Source organism: Diplotaxodon limnothrissa, linkage group LG22, assembly GCF_057381915.1.
Source record: "Diplotaxodon limnothrissa isolate DT_005_m linkage group LG22, D_limnothrissa_male_GT1.1, whole genome shotgun sequence".
In the NCBI taxonomy this organism is placed as follows: Eukaryota; Metazoa; Chordata; class Actinopteri; order Cichliformes; family Cichlidae; genus Diplotaxodon; species Diplotaxodon limnothrissa.
This window is the reverse complement of record NC_140616.1, coordinates 17,394,474-17,400,090: the sequence shown is the minus strand read 5'-3', so window position 1 is coordinate 17,400,090 and position 5,617 is coordinate 17,394,474.

Genomic DNA, 5,617 nt, shown 5'->3' with positions numbered 1-5,617 from the left:
TCAGTGCTCATTGACTTTATGTGGGAGGAGTGGGGAGTCACTCAGGCAACATTGCTTACCCTACTGTGTTTATTCATTAGTTTCTATGACGTCATTTTACATTAAATACACAAATATTATAGAGGTGCAATACCTCAACTGAACACAAGAGGGCAGCCAAGATCAGAAGCTCTGCTTGTGGTGCTTTTACGTCTCAGTCCGGCCCAGACAGCCTGGAGCCTGCTGCTGAACTGACTCACAGTCATTACTGTTGCCTGACACAGTGAGGGGAGATGTAGGAGAAGTGAGGAAGTCAGAGGAGAGGATAGTTTGTAACCGGCTTCTAAATATATATAAACAGCAGTTTCAGTGACACTGGAGTTGGAAAAAGTTGAAAATACTGATCTGATCAGCGTTTAAATCAGACCTGAAGTCTGGGCTACAGCAGCGGTAAAATGAGAAGTATAAATTTAGAGTTGACTGCAATAATATGACTAACAAAGCAGTTGGTATTCGTATTTGATTGTTATTCCTACCACAGTACTGTGCAAAAGTCTCGAGTCACCCCTCATTTCTTTATATTTTGCTTCCAAGGAGCCAGACTTTCTTGTAAAGTGGTCTCGAGCAATAGTTCTCCAGGCTTTCAAAGGTTTTCTTTACACGTTGGCTGTTTTTTGTTTGTTTTTTTTTCACTCATTTTCAATCCAGTCCTCATGCCTGACCGTTTTCAGAGAAATATTTGTTTAAGCTACGTAAAACTGACCCAAGTCCACATAAAATATGGATGAAGCAATATTCAGTGTACTGACAACTTTGTAAAGAAGTTTAAATTGTATCTTTACACATTTTGTCACCAGCAGCTGGCTACAAAGACTTATTTGCTCCAATTTCTTTAGTGGAGTCATAGTTTCACTGCCATAAAACAGTATTTTTGAGCCATTAACTGAGAACTTATGTATCTCAGCACAGTGTGCACATTGTCCCCTAAAAAATTTGAGGAAACTGGACAAGTGGAGGACAAAAGAAGTATTGGTAGGCCTGATCTGCCTACAGCAGCTGAACAGTATCTGAAAGTCATGTCCTTAAGAAATGGGGAAGTGAAGGGAATCTTCTTCTGATCCACTATGTAATACTGGCATCAGGTCAGCAAAATCTTCATTTGTCAGCATGAGAATGATCCCAAACTCATGGCCAATACAGTAATAGCATAATTAGACAGAAAACCACATAATGACCATATCTGTCATGGACTGGTCTCCCCAGAGCTCGGGTCTCTACATTACCGAAGCAGTGTGGGATCAGACAACAGAACAAAAGGGAGCCAACATCTGAAGGTGCTTCAAGAAGCCTGGAAAACTATTCTTGAAGACTACTTAAAGAAATCACAAGAAACTCTTTTATCCAAGCAGTGTTGAAGAATAAAGGATGTCATACCAAATATTGAGCTTGTTAGAAATGTACTAACTCTAAAATTGATCTGTAGAATTGACCTACATTATTTCCAATAAACAATCTTAAGGAACGCTTTGTGTTATCAGAAAGCGTGTGGTTAAACTGCACTCACACAGAAGCGCCACATTCAGGAGAAACGACACACCGACAGCAGCTAACAAACAGCTGCCAAAAAATCTTTATTCAGTTATAACCAGACGCCTGCAGAAACTTGAAGTCACACAGATCGCTCTGGAGAAGGTCTAAACTCTACACCGAGTCAAACAACAACAGCACCAGAACGCACTTTGTCAGTAAACACAATTTTACAACAAGAACGATGGCGTTTTCTACACACACAGAGATCAGATAAGAAAAACAAAATGGTACAGGAGATTTAACAGTCAGTGTGCACCGATTCTTCTCAACCGGAGAAAAATCATATATATATATATATATGTATGTATATATATATCGATAGAAGTCGTTTGATAATATCGTGGAAAAGAATGCCATTATAATAATAACATCACTGGTGCAATAGAGTACACATTTTGTGATAGATCTTTACTGCAAGGTCTTTGTGTCGTGTGTTGTGTTCACAAAGGATCCCGTGTAGACTCAGTGTGTGACACTGACAGCTGTTGTTGTCGTGCGAGTTATGAAGAAGCAGGCCGGTTTAAATGTGCAGAAAGAGAACATTCAGTCGAAACATGGCTTAGTGTGTGTAAGGTCCAGCAGGCAGAAGAAAAAAACAAACCTCCGGGAATCCCAAATGACAATTTGGACCGTTTTGGATTTTTCTTGTTTAGAGTTGAACGAGAAGATCGATACGCTGCTATGAAGGGAGGCATTAATGACACGTCCCACAGGGGACCCTGTAGTATATGTCATTATGTGGGCTCCATGATCCCGTTTCCCACCTGTGTGTAGCACAAAATGGGACTTACTATGCCGTGGGGTTTTGTGGGAGCTAGTCAAAGAAATGTGTGTCCAGCACTGGTTAAAGTTTTCAACTGAAAGAAAATAAAAAACAAACAAACAAAAAAACAACTCTTAGTTAAATAGTTTAGAGCAGGGATGTCAAACTCATTTTCCATCGTGGGCCACATACAGCGGAACATCTTTCTGTCAGTGTGAAGAAGTTTAACCACACATTTAAAGAGCAAATCAGTTTTTCCACACGATAAAGTTTTTCTACTGTAGTAAGTGAAATGAAATCTGTCAGTGTGACTCTTTGGGCTCAAGCTGTAAGAAATTATAACTAAATCATAAAGTGGGCAGCTCATCGCTCACAGTATGATAGTATGATAGTATGGGGAAGGAAAAAGCTGTAAAACGTATGAAAACAGTTAAAAGTCAATTTTTTTTTTGCCATTTTTCTTTCTTTTTCAGAGCCGTCCAGATTGGGGGTTTTCCCGGCCAATTCTAGCCCCCATGCCTCATGTTTGACACCCCTGGTTTAGAGGATGTGGGTAGGTCAGTCTTGCAGACACCAAAGCCAGCTTGTCTGTAAGTCGACTTGTTGCGGCACGTTGTTCTATAATTTTATAATAAACAAGCAGCTGGTATCGATCTTCTCTTCAAACTTCACGATAATGTAAATAAGCATATTCCTACCCTGCAAAGAGAGAAGTGGGGGGGGATCAGACACGTGATCGGCCCCACGGACATCTGAGACCTTCTGTTGTGGCGCCAACATGCAGAACCGATTCCACCTTCAACCAGAAGAAAACCAGAGCCTGCGGTTGCACAAATCTCTTTGTCTCGGGTAAAACTGACCCATGTGTGTCTCCCCCCCCCCCCCCAGCACCCTCACAGTAAAAGGCAAGCTACCGATTCCACGGACAGCAGCGATTCTTATCATCTAAGGTCACACATGGGGAGCCCTGCGTGCGTGCCCCGTTTCACATCGTCCTCGTCAATTATTCAAAGACTCGGACGCACGCGTACGCACAAACAGCAGCAGCTCCCCCCGCCCCCTCCCTCACGCGCTCCACCGATAACACCTAACATCGTCTGCGCTCTTGACTCAGAGAGGCCTCCGCGTCCTGTAAACGCGGAGTTACAGCTCATACTGGTTGCCTGATGGAAGGTGATGCTCCGCAGATGCCAGTGTGTGTGGTAATGAATCACGCAGGCGGCCGTTGGGCTGGTGTGAGCAGAAGTGTGTGTAGGGCGGTGAAAATTCATGAGGTACGACAGCTTGAACACTGAAATGTGCATTTATGGTTGCAGGAATGGCTTGACCAGGCTTTGTAGGGAGTAGAGGTGTACAAACACACACACACGCACACAAAATAAGCTTTTGTGGTCACTTGCACAACACAAACACAACAGGAGGAGGTATAAATGCTACATTGAGCAGATGGGACATACCTCGGGCGGTCGTTGGAAACACAGTCCATCATCTCTCTCTCTCACACACACACACACGCCGATAACTCCTTAGCGGATCTGTGTTTTTGGACCAGCGGCCCGGTGAGACAGGAGCAAGCTCTTCGCATCGTCACATGATGAGATCTGAAGCCACGGGGACATACGCTGAGCAGCAGGGCCACATATCGCACCCATGATCTCACTCAGTGGGCTTTCACACCTCTTTCACTCATATTGTGTTTGCTTGCTTGCGTGTGTGGAGATGAGAGAGGTCTGTGTTGTGTTACATCACTGTTTAATGCGTGCAGTGACAGAGGCCCAAAGAAATAAAGGCGACAAATGTGTTGTCGCTGATGTACGGTTGCATATTATCCTAACAGATCCTGCTTGATACATGATGCCGACTGCTATAAATGATGCGGTTGCTTGAGCGATGGATGAAAACGAGAGAGCATCGCCAGTTTGGAAACGGTTCGTACCGCCCCAAAATGGTCTGAGCTAAATCCCTACATCGGCCGCGTACCGCCCACCCCCGTCTTTAGACTTTTCCTCCCCCCCCCGGCGCGAGACGCCGGCTTCGTGAGAACATAACGCTGCTACTCCTGATGGCACAGGAGGAAGGAGGCCTGTGTGACTGATACTGGAGCTCATCATGAGGTTTTAAGCGGCTTCCTAGGACTTATTTTCAGCACATATAGAAGGAGGAAGAGACTTTGGGAGACTAGTGTTTCTCTCAGAGCTGACGTGTTTGAGATGTCAGAGGGGGTGTTACAGGCTCATGTATGTTGACTGGAGGAGATACCAGAGGAAATCCTTTTGTCTGGTCTAAGGTGGCACTTGCAAAGATTAACTGATTTCCATCTGAAAACTATCTTAATCAGTCATCACAGCCTGCATCCAAATGCCAAAGGAATAGCTCATCAAGAAAGTCTTTGTTTGTTTTCTTGATGAGAGTCGAGAAAACCTCTGAAGCTTGTGGAGAAGTTAGCCTGTCAGCTTAGCTTAACCTCCAGACTGGGAAAAACAGAAGGAGCTCGGTACACTCTGCCACAGCAGCGCTCTGACGGCTCAGTCACACTAGAGCAAACACAGGACACGGCAACCTCCATGTAAATAGGTTTGAAAAAACCTTTAACGAATTTGGAAAACTTTTTCCAAATTCATCGGATGATTGCAAGAAGGTGAGGTAACCAATATCACTTTTGATCGCAAGGTGAAACAATTAGTCTGACTCCAATCATTCGTGGGCAGATTGGAAGGTTTGCACATAACTGCCATGTAAAGTCTTGATTATACTCCACAGCAGACAAGGCAAACTGCACACCCGAGGATTGAGCAGTCAATCTGACATCTGCTTGAAGTCTGTCACTTTGGCAGGGTGTGTAGATGGTGCTTTGTCGTGTTGACTCTGATCGGTCACAAAACACAAGCAGGCACTCGGATGAACAGCTGATGCTTAAATTTACCTCACAGGGACTCAAGCGGGTCCATGCAAAGTCCCTGCTTAATTCAGAAACGCAGACAGATTTCTAGCACGCTGCAACCAACCTGAGCCTGTCTGCATCAATGACGCGTCTCTTTGCATTCGGGGTCTCACCTCAACTGGTTGCCATTGGGTGTATTCCTACTTGCAGGTTACTCAGCGCCTTTGTCATTTTGAAAATCGTTGTTCTGTCTTCATGTTTTCAATCTGTGAGGTTCGGACTGGACTTACAGATTGTGATATTCGCTGCTTCATCGGTGAATCGCTGCATCAACACAGATTGGATGTAACTTGGCCGTGTTCAATCGCAGATGGTTTCCGTCTTATTGCGGCTTTATCACAATC